Genomic DNA, 12561 nt, shown 5'->3' with positions numbered 1-12561 from the left:
TTGATATAACACTTTATCGAAGCATGATTGGTTCATTACTTTATCTCACAGCAAGTAGACCTGATATCATGTTTTCTATGTGTAATTGTGCTAGGTATCAGTCTAATCCACGAGAGCCACATCTCACTGTTGTGAAGAACATATTTCGTTATCTTAAAGGAACAATTTCGTTAGGATTGTGGTATCCTTCGAAAACTGGGTTCTTTGTACAAGCATATTCGGATGCAGACTTGGGTGGTTGTAATCTTGATCGAAAAAGTACAAGTGGTGGATGTCAATTTCTTGATGGCAAATTAGTGAGCTGGCAATCGAAAAAGCAAACATGTGTATCCATCTCAACAGCTGAAGCAGAATATGTGGCTGCTGCTGCTTGTACTTCACAAATAATATGGATTCAAAGTCAATTACGTGATTATGCAATTAATATGAAAAAGATTCCATTATATTGTGATTCTCAAAGTGCAATACGAATTTCTCATAATCCTGTGCAGCATTCGAAGACTAAACATATAGCTCTTCATTACCACTTATCAAGGATCACGTGGAAGATGGAAATATTGAAGTACATTTTGTGAAAACAACTGATCAGTTAGCTGATATTTTCACGAAAGCATTAGATGAAAAATCTCTTGTGCGAATTATAGAAGAACTTGGAATGATCGATGGAAATTCAGTTCCATGCGAAAAAGAAGAATGATGGGTGACAAAGGATGAATCAGAGGCGCTGAATAAAAGATAACGCAAAGTCATTCAGCATTTAGCGGTTACTGTTCATAGTCAACGCTTCGACCCCTTCGAATTCGCACGTTTGTCATTTATTTTAAGGGTTGATTCAGTGGTTACTGTTCATAGTCAAAGCTTCGACCTCTTCGAATTCGTATATTAATCACTTCTCAGGGGATGATAAAATTTCGTGTTTTTGCAACAAGTACAGTATATTCTTATTTTTGAAAAATCAACACTCCAAAAAGATTTTCTTTTGTTTTGTCATTTAAATTTTCGAAAATTCAAAAATCCAAAAAGATTTGCTTTTGTTTTGTCATTTAAATTTTCGAAAATTCAAAAATCCAAAAAGATTTTCTTTTGTTTTTGTTCTGTCATTTCATTCTCGAAAATTCAAAAATCCAAAAAGATTTTCATTTGTTTTTGTTCTGTCATTTCATTCTCGAAAATTCAAAAATCCAAAAAGATTTTAGCTTGTTCTGTCTTTATTTTCGAAAAATCAAAACAACAAAAATATTTTGATTCTTACTTCTTTTTAGTATTTTGTTGCAGATTATCATGACGATACAGAGGGGACTTTGCATGCAGTATTAGGGTCAGGTAAATTTTTTCGTATGAATTGATCAATATTTTTCGCATTTTGAACTAGTTAAGTTGTCCCTAGAAGCATGCTGCTGCATGTTGTCCAGAAGCCTCCAATGACTCAATGTGTGTGTACGAAAGCCTTAATGAAATTCTTCATACGAAAATTTCTTCCCAATCAGGCTTATATTCACATTAGTCTCTGAGCTACCTGACTCTTCTCAAAATGAGTTAAGAGTTTTCTGTTTGGTCCAACAATAACAGAGGTACTTTTCGTGTCTTAAATCCATCTTTTTCACCCAAGAGTTCTTACACGATCACACACAAAGACATATGTCCGAGAGGTCTCTGATCAAACCAATCGAGACTTAGACATATCAAAAGTCTGTGTTTATGATCTGACATCATGAGACCGTGATGAAAGTGAAACCCAATTTTCAACATACTTATAAGGAATTAACGGGAACAATGTTCCAGATTTTAACGAAACTTTTGTTTCAGTACCAATATTCGAAACTCCAAATCATATTTTTTTCAAATGAGAGATCTTGATCAAACATTCGAAACCCAGGATGTTTGTCACCCAACAAGATCCAGTACAAATATTTTTATGAATATGATTTCCGTATGAGTTTTATTCTAAAGCCAAAGTCACTTCAAATTCTTTATCAAAGCAAACTTGTCAATGACTACACTGGTTAAACAAGTAATTTCTGTTACAATTTCTCACCTTATGTTTAGGTTGACATGTAACGAATTTTTTTTTACCCACGAAGCCTAATAAAAAGAAGCCCTTTGATACTTATCAATAAGTATTCGATTGTAATTCACGGGAACCCACACAAGCAATTGATCATTTCTCTTAATGATTAATGAAGTAATCTTTGCCCGGGATTTAATCTGCTTTTGTGTCAATGGTTTGACATCACATTATCCCATATTTTTCTTATATTTGTTTCTCGTCTATATTATTTGGAACACTGCACTCACGAAATCCTTGAGGTTCTGAGTAATACCAACTCAGGCTGATGATTTCGAACTTCTGGCGTATGACTTCGCTTTTCAACCCAAAAGTGAAAGAGCCTTGCTTCCATACGAAGAGTCATAACGGTTACAAATCATCTTGGGGAAAACAATACAAGCTGTCTACATATGACGTATGGTATTCTGTCCGGTTCTCAAGGAGATGTGACAGTTCCTTTTTGACGCATGGCTACTTTTACGTAGTAATGGTCCGATTTTCAAGGTGCCAAGTCGGATCTCATTAAATGCATCCCGCTTCAAATTCAAAAATTCAAGGTTACATATAAAAGGGGATTCAAGGGTTCATTCTCAGTTTACGCGATTAAAACGAAAAATTCCCAAATTCTCTGTTCATCATCATCTTCAAACCCTAACAATGGCGACTTCTGCTCATGTTGATCCTTCCACTGAAGATATTTCATCTGCACCAGTAATGAAGATTCAATCCACTAACTATTATGTGGATGGTGAAGTTTCTCAATACCCAGAAGAATTGAAGATGCTCATCGTTGCTTTGAAGCACTCTGTTTTATCTACGACGATGTTCAATTCTTTTTCTGTTCCATTATCCTGGCTTTCTCAAGCAGGATCCACTGCGACTTACAACAAAGCATCTGATACGATCACTTTCCATCTAGTGAACGACAAAAAGGTTAGACTATCCAAGAAACTCTTCTTCCAGATTCTTGATATTCCGAATTCGCCTCCTTATGTTGATTTCACATTCCCTCAAATTGTCTATATGTTTAATGAGATGGGATATCAGCCACCATTGTCCAAAATAAGTGATTTTAAGAAATCTGGTCTTCCAAGACTGTGGAATTTCTTATTTGGTATTTTTCTATGCTGTTTAACCGGGAGAACAGTTGGTTTAGACAAAGGAAGAATGGAGGTGTATGCAATGGTTGCAGGTCTATACTACGATCTTCAAGTGGACTATTCTACACAATTATGGAAGGAATTCCAAAAGGGTGTAGAACATATGAATCCCCTTCACGGTATTTCGTGTGCAAGATATTGGAGCCTGATTCTGCAATATTTTTATAATAAGGAAGGGATTTTGGTACCAAATGACGAAGAAAAAGTTGCTTTTCAATCATACCATTATCCGAAGGAAGTTGTAGATAATGCTGATGATTTCCCAACTGTGGCTCGAATTCCAGATGCGATGCTCAAAAGGGTTGATCCTAGGAATTCTGTTTTGGTGGCATATTTGCAAACCATTGATTCTTCTGTTCAGACTGGGATTTTGTTGCCTAGGGAAGAAAAGAAGTCTAAAAAATCAAAGAAGTCTGATCCTGCTTCATCTGAAAAGAAAACCAAGGATTTGAAATCCTCGAAGTCTCCAAAGAAAAAGCCTGAAACTGGTGAAGTATCTATTGATGAGACCCAAGTGATTGAGCCTATCATTGCAGAAACTCAAGAGAATGTCATTATTCCTTCGAAGACTGGAATGTTTCGAAGAATTAAAATGAAGTCCACTCACAAACGCAAGTTTCCTACACAGAAAATGGTTCAAAAACCTCAAATCACTCATCAAGGAGTGTTAATTCGCGAAGTACCAGCACCTGTCTCTCCGGTGTCCAAGAAAAGAATGGCTGAGGATATGGCCAAACGTTTGTCCAAGAAGAAAAAGAGGAAGACTCGAAAGCCGGTGATTACCACTGAGTCCACTGAGGATGATGAAGAACGAATTCCTGAAACTCCTGAACCAACTCTTAATGATCAGACTTCGACTCCTGAGCAAATACTCATTATACCACCCGAAGATTCGATTACCAAGTCAGTTTCTGAGGCGGTTCGAACTTCAGGCATCCCTGCACGCGTATCTGCTACGGATGCAAATGTCGATATGGGTGAAGACGGTTCGAAAAATGCAGCTTCAGGTCATACTACTTCTACTCCTTTTGAACATATTGTTTCGTTACCATTATCCACTACTCCTCTCACATCAACTACACATTCCCCAACATTCGAACATATTCTTGATCAACCTTTTACTTCCATTTTTTCTTCACAATCTACTGAGCCACCCAAATCAACTTCTCCTATTAAAGACACTACTTTTATGGAGACAGAGACTGACAATGAAGGGTTTGGAGGAACGTTTGAAGACTTGGAATTTCAAGATGAAGAAGAATAATTTCCAGATCACATGTTGATGACCATGAAGCAGTTTAAGATCTTAAATCAGAAGTTGAATTCCATACTTCAGTCTCAAGCGGATATGGGGGGTGGCTCTTCTGTTTCAAGTTTGGAGGTTGACACTATGATCAAGATGTTCGAAGCCAGAATGGTGAGCAAAGTATCTGGCATGATTAAAGATTCTGAATCTCGAGTCTTGGAGAAAGTTGATCTCAATGATCAAAACACTGAAATTCGACTCAATTCTCAAAGTTCGAAATTTGCTAGTGATTTGAAAGAGTTGAAGAATGTAGCAACGGAACGACATGTGCTTTTTGTTCAAGATGTGAAGAAAGTACGAGAGGATGTCAACTTGCAGATTCACGAACTTCGTGACGATATGAAAAGAGAAATCGCTACGGCTCAACAAGACTATGCTTCCTTGCATCAAAAAGTTGATATAATTTGTGACGTTGTCACCAAATTTGTCAAGTTGTATGAAAATTTGAGTCCTCAAATTTCTCAAATTTCAACAACAGAAAGTACGAATTTTGAAGAAGTAATTTCTCTACTCAAGGAGTTAAAGGAACTTTCTGTCAAGCTGGTTTCGTCTCCACTGATGACTCCTGAATTTTTGTCTCAGAAGTTTATCCAATTCGAAGCCATTCTTAACAAACAACTTGCTCCTCTCTTTCGCATATCAAGTCTTCTTCCAACCACAAATGCCCCACCTGCTATCACAGGGGTGCAAGGGGGAGAAAGGAAAACCAGTGAGTCGAAGACTAGTGGAGAAGATGCGAAAGTGGTGGGAAAAGTCTTTTCTTCGAAAATCCCAACAACAAAGCCAATAATAGTTTCGGCTGGGATGGTGACTTCTACAGTTGTAACAACATTACCCATTACAAGAACTTTTTCGAAAGGGATTGTAATTGGTAAATCTTCGGAGACTGGTGGAAGTGGTTCAATTCCAAAAGAGATAATTGATAATCCAGCATTGAAAGACAAGGGGAAATCGATTGTTGTCGAAAAGTCGAAGGAAGAAAAGAAGGTTGAAGTTGAAGCTGAGATCGAAAAGCTCAGAATCGTTCAAAGTATAATGGCTCAGCGAGCAAGTGATCCAAAGGGAATGGATAAATGGGATCCAACGAAACACTATAACTATGAAACAATCGAAGCCAAGGTTGCATTCAATCACATGTATTCGTTTGAAAAGAAACCAAAGCAGAGTTACCTGGTCACGAATACTGATGCAAGCCAGCTGGATTTCCCGATAAATGAAATGATGTTTATCATGCCTCAGTTCAAGGCAGAAGGGAATTTTAAAGAAAAAGATGAAGGCACACACATGAAAATTCATTTTCATGCTGTAGTTGGAAAAGCCCCTGAGGATGTTTGTTCTTTGATCAAAATCAAGAAGGTGATAAGTATGAAAAAGGATGTGGTTTTCGAAAACACAGTCCAAAATTTTAAATATGTGGTTGCCAGGGCAGATCGAAAAATTTGTGAATTCACTGTTGCAGATTTTCCATTAATGAACTTGTATGATCTTATACAAGTTGCATTACTTTTGAAAGATAAATCCTTTTCATTCCTTCAAAACACAGAACCAGAAGAATTCAAGATTGGAGTTGCTCACATCAAAATCTTCATCGAAAATTACTATGAGTGTTTGGCAATGACTGATGTGGAGTTAGCAACAGCTAAAGGAATGGAAATAACTGCTCCAATGGCTCCTTCGAAGACTCAGGCTGATTTGAAGAAGTATGCTGATGGTGAAATTTACCTAAAGCCTTTTGGATTAGTCTTCGCAGGAAAAGACAAAGCTGGAAAAGCGAAAAGGTTTTTTTTCCAGGCAAGTGAAGTGGAGAGGTACACTACGACTCCATATACGAACTTAATTGTTCGTACGAATCACTGCAAGAAGAACAATGAAGGAGATAAGAAAGAGTTGAAGAAAATTATCTCTTGGTACACAGAGATTCGAAGGGTGTTGCTGTATTCCATCACACTTCTTACAAACTGAAGACTTCGACTATGATTACAAAGGGGGAGATTGTAAGGGTCGAAATGTTGTAATTAGTCGAAGTATGTTTTGTACCCTTCGAACATTTTGTAATCTATTTTACTAGGGCATTGTATTCGAAGCTTAACGCATAGTCCTTAGTATATTTTTTGTACGCTTTCCTCTCCTATAAATAGGAGTGTTTACTAGAGTCATAAGTACGAGTCTTTACAGGATTGTCATTGGTACTCTGTAAAAATTGAGAGCGTAATAGAGCTGAAACAAGATCATATTTACATCTGTGTTCAAATCTCACAATTCTACTTTGATCATTAAACTCTGATTCATTTCATCCTCAATTCATTGTTTCATCAGACTCTGCGTACTATGCACGTCGAGCCCAAGAAATGGCTACTAGAGAGAAAGCATTCGTTATCACTGTGTCGAGAGACGTGGAAGGATATTGGTCATCAGGAGATGAAGATGATGTGAGTACTGCTAGAAACATGTGTCTTATGGCTAGACAAACCATTGAATGTGATGAAGGCTACTGGTCATTTGGATCAGAGGAAGATTATGATGATGCTGAACCGAACTACTGCTACATGGCGACCAACAACCCACCCGACAGAAGCATCGTTCAACAGGTAAAATCTATGATTATTGACAATAATTTTGATTTATCTCTTTGTGAACCATATCTAACCCAGATCCAATCAGATATGAACATCATTTACAAAAGCCTATAAGTCTGCCATAGAAGCCTGTGAGAAGATGGGGAGTGAATTAAGTCGTCTTAGATTACGTTTCAAAGATAAGAAGCTTAGGATTGAGTCTTTAGAACATGAACTTCTAATGTCAAAAGATGAATATATCATTATTAAGTACAAATGTGAAATCACTTATTCTAAAAGAAATGTTTTAACTTATTATAACAAATGTATCAATGCCAAAATAGATGCTTTGCATAATTCCATAGACATTCTTGAAGAAAATGAACGGATGACTCATAATTTTCGTCATCCTTGGTCTAAAGCACTTGGTCTCGGAAGCGAGTTTCCGAAACCTATTGCTCTTCCCTTCAAGGAGTTACAAAACTTAACTTTTATGGGAGACATTTCGAACCACAAAAATTTGGATACCCCTGTCTCTCCATTGTCACCCCTTTCTGAGACTTCGAACCGATTCTTATGCCTGATTCCTGAGTTTCAACCAATAGTTGTTAAATGTCCTAATTCCATGCCTCTTCCACCTTTTATACCCCTAGAGCTGAATCAGACCTCGAAATTTTCCTCTAGCATTCCCAATACGATAGTTCAAATTCCGAACCACAGTCCTCCTCACAATTGCGTTGTTGAACAAATTATTCCGGAGACAATTGGACCCGACTCGGATAAATCAGATTTTGTCTGGGTATCTTTTGATAGTGACTTTGTAGAAATCATAATATAATATTCATCTGATTCTTGTGTTTCTGATTCTCAAGTGATTTCAAAAACCACCTTAGTGCCAATTAAACCTAAGTTTAACAACCCATCTGCGGGCCAAACTTCTAATTCATCATCTGACTCCAGGAAGAAACCTTCATTGAATAGGACAGATGTCGTCGATCCTAAGATAGAAGCCAAAAATGCCCTCAAAAAGGAAATTAGATCTAGAAAAGACTCCAGGTTCATTAAGAATTCCAAAAAGAAAGTATCTTCGACTGTAAGCTCGACCACTGGGAACCATAACACATTTGTGCCTGTTAAGATTCTTACAATGCCATCCATTCCTCCTAACTCCGTAGTTCAAAAACAGTCTGTTCAAGAAAAGTTGTTCCAAAACAACCTATTATTGAATATGATTTCTGGATCAATGAAAATACCTTAGCATTTTTTCTTCTATCCCAAAGGATCTCAGAACAAGTCTTCTGAGACACCTGTTTCGCAAAAGTCACAATCTAAGTCCAAAGCCTGTGCCCTAGTCCCAAAATCTAACTCGGAGCCTAAAAACTCCAAACTTCACTAATTTTTATAGGCACTTTGTACTTCGGAACAAGATACAATATGGTATATTGATAGTGCTTGTTCCATGCACATTATGGGGCGGAAAGATTTTATGAGTGATCTCAAACTCTCACCAAATGCTGGCTATGTGACGTATGGCAACAACTTCAGCTCTCAAATATGAGGTTATGGCGTCCTCACCAATGGAAACTTCTATGTATCAAATGTGGCATACATAGCTGATCTAAAGCATAATCTAATTAGTGTGCCTTAACTTACTGATGCAGATCGTCGAGTTGAAGAAACACAGCTATATCATGACTGAAGACCGAAAAGAATGTCTGATCAAGTCAAATAGCAACAAGAACATGTATCCTCTTGACATCAATATGATCATTGGCAAAACTCAACTCTGTCTACTCTCAAAGGCAGTTCCTGATCTCAGTTGGTTGTGGCATCGAAGGCTTGCTCATCTAAATTTTAGATATATGAATGATCTCGTTTCCGGTCAAATGGTCAGAGGTCTGCCTCTCCTCAAGTATGAAAATGATCATCTGTGTGCTGCCTGTGAATATGGTAAGCAATCGAAGAATGGTCATCCTGTCATCATCGAAAAATCAATCTCGGAACTGTTAGAGCTACTTCATATAGATCTGTGTGGACCCTCCACTGTAGAAAGTCTACATCACAAGAAATACATTCTTCTGATTGTGGATGATTTCACAAGGTTCACATGGGTTTTCTTCCTCAGGCTCAAGTCAGAAACAGCCTCGGAACTCAAGAATTGAAGTTCTCGTCAAACTACCTGTTCGACGAATCCAAAGTGATAATGGTTCGGAGTTTACCAATGTCGCCATTAAGAAATTCCTATCTGAGAAAGGTATTGACCATAATTTCTCAGCTCCCTACACCCTTTAACAAAACGGTGTGGTAGAAAGATGTAACAGAACCATAGTTGAAGCGGCTCGATCGATGCTCAAATTTGCAAATCTTCCACTCTATCTCTGGGCCGAAGACATTCCACCGCTTTCTTCACTCAGAATCGTAGCATCATCAATCGACGCCTCAATATGACACCGTATGAAGCCATGAATGGTCGTAAGCCGAGTATCTCCTTTATGCATGTCTTTGGATGTCGATGCTTTATCAAAAACGATCGTGATCAGCTCACGAAATTTCAGCCAAAAGCCGATGAAACATTTTTTCTTGGATACTCAGCAAAATCAAAAGATTACCGAGTTCTAAATCGTCGAACTCGTGTTCTTGAAGAAAGATTTGATGTCACCTTTGATGACAACTATGTTCGGAATTCTGCCCCAACCCATGTCACAACCCACATCATGGAGTCTGATGCTCCATGACCAGGATGTACGAAACCTCAAATAATTCATGAAGTTGATTTTGAAACACTGTTCATACCATCTGAAATAGCTCTTTAATCGGAATCTCGATCAAGACAGTCCTCATCAACTGTAGCTCCAATCTCATAAAATGTTTCAGGTCCGACGCCCACATTTCCTCCATTTGATTCCGAACCAATTCAACATTCTCAGGTAGAGGGGGATAATGGTTTTACCTCTCCTAAATCAAATGTGGATTCATTTGAAGATGCAGCTGATCAATTTGCTGAATTCGATCCCAATCCGATCAGCAATGAAGATGATGCAAATTTCTTTGGCTTTCCGGACAAAAATGACGTCGGTATCTCAGGTTCAGAAGTTCAGGGGGAGCATCATCCTCAAATCCAAGTTGTTCAGGGGAAGCAACACAACCCTATTGTTGATGTCGAATCATCTGCTATAGAAGAGCTTCCGAGACTACACGTCTGGACCAAGGATCATCCTCCAAACCAAGTTATAGGAAATCTCAACGCCGGTGTACAAACTCGTTCTGCCACCAACATCCAAAATGAATGTCATTTCTTGGCATTTATTTCAATGGTTGAACCAAAATCCATCAAGGAAGCACTTGAACATGCTGACTAGATTACAGCCATGCAAGAAGAATTGGCAGAATCTGTTGAGAGAAAAACTTTGAGACACACTTGAACAAATGTTAGAACAAGTATATTTGCGGAATAGTTTATCTCGAAGGATCTAAAAGCTCAACAATAATATTAATAAGTTAGAATTAGAGGGTTAGAAATTCAGTTGCGGAAAAGTAAAGAAATGTAAATGACAACAATTGTTATATCAAGTATACACATAAGTTGATTCATAACGAGGAATGCATTCAGACCAAGTTAGTGAGTGAGATCAAACTTAGTGATTAAGTCACAAGTGACTTGCTCCGAAGAGAGATTGTATTCAGTTATGTTCTAGTGAATTTGGAGAGTAAGGAGAGATGCATAATCAGATAGAGAGATAGAAATGATAGCATCAAGAGTTGTATTGAATAAGTGAGAATGAGCTCTATTTATAGAGTCTCAAGAGTTACACTAGATTACGTCTCTAAGAGTAGCCATGCAAGGCATACTGGACAATAGAGAGAATTACATAAAAAGTAGACAAAGTAAAGTAATCTAGTAGCTAAGAGTGACTGCGGTAGATGATGACTTCGGGTAAGGCTGCTGATGAAACCTTGACTGCGGATCCTTGTGGGCTGCGGTAGCTGAAGTTCAAGAGGGTCACTTTTCATGATTCAACAGAATCTTTCTTGCTTATGCAACTCATAAAGGCTTTAAAGTTTACCAAATGGACGTTAAGAGTGCTTTTCTTAATGGTGAACTTAATATCGAAGTGTATCTCCAACAGCCTCCCGGTTTTGTCAATCCTTCTTATCCAAACTATTGCTACAAACTCCGAAAAGCTGTTTATGGCCTCAAGTAAGCTCCTCGCGCCTGGTACGAGACTCTCACCGACTTTCTGAAGCGTTCTGGTTTTCAAAGAGGAATTATCGATACTACCCTGTTCTGAAGATCAAATGGAAAACATATCATGTTGGTTATAATCTATGTGGACGATATTATCTTTGGGTCCACCGATCCATCAATGGATGCTGATTTTGCCAAGTTAATGGTTAGTCGATTCCAAATGAGTATGAATCGTGAACTAAGTTTCTTCCAAGTAAAACAAACCAACAAAGGAATCTTTATTCACCAAGAGAAATACATTTCTGAGCTCCCCAAGAAATACTCAATAGACACTTGTGCCTCTACAAAGGTAGTTATGGGTTTCGGACACAAGATCTTTTCGGACCCATAAGGTGTTGTTGTTGATGAAAAGAAATATAGAGGAATGATTGGATCGCTACTCTACCTAACAACATGTCGTCCAGACATCATGTTTTCTACATGTTTGTGTTCCAGATTTCAGGTCAATCCAAATATGTCTCATCTTTTGTCGGTCAAGCAAATATTCCGATACCTCAAAGGTACAAAGAGTCTCGAAATCTGGTACCCAACAAATGAGTGTTTCCTCCCACAAGCATATTCATATTCAAACTATGGCGGTCTTCAATTGGACAGAAAAAGCACCTCTGCTGGCTATCAATTTTTGGGTGGAAGATTGGTTAGTTGGTCATCTAAGAAACAAAACTGCATTGCTCTATCAACAGCCGAAGCGGAATACATTGCTGCTACTAGTTGGACCTCTCAAGTTCTTTGGACGAAATCACAACACTTGGATTATGGTTACCGCTTCCAATAAATTCCCATATATTGTGATTCTCAAAGTGCCATTGCGATTTCACACAATCCAGTTCAGCACTCCATGACGAAGCACATTGATATACGGTACCATTTCATTAAAGATTATGTCTTAAAAGGAAATATTGAACTTATTTTTGTTCCATCTGATGATGAAATTGCTGATGTCTTTACTAAGGCATTAGACGAAACCAAATTCAATGGTTTTCTGAACAAAATGGGTATGATGTTGCCTGATCCTCAATTCATTCAAGAGGCTTGTACTCTCTGATGTTATCATCAGGAAGTGAAAGAATTCCAAAGTTAAAACTATTTTTCATTTGGTAATCGTTTCCTCTCGGAATAAACAAGATCATTTTATGTGTCTTTTTTATCTAACCTCTTCTTCTGGTTTAAGTTGTATAGTTCACTCAATCTTTTGAAGTTCTTGACCAATATGGTCACATTGGTATTTTGATTGATCTCACCTCATA

This window comes from Lactuca virosa, chromosome 5 (genome assembly GCF_052849685.1).
Source record: "Lactuca virosa cultivar CGN04683 chromosome 5, Lactuca_virosa_CGN04683_v6, whole genome shotgun sequence".
In the NCBI taxonomy this organism is placed as follows: Eukaryota; Viridiplantae; Streptophyta; class Magnoliopsida; order Asterales; family Asteraceae; genus Lactuca; species Lactuca virosa.
This window is presented reverse-complemented; position numbering follows the sequence as displayed.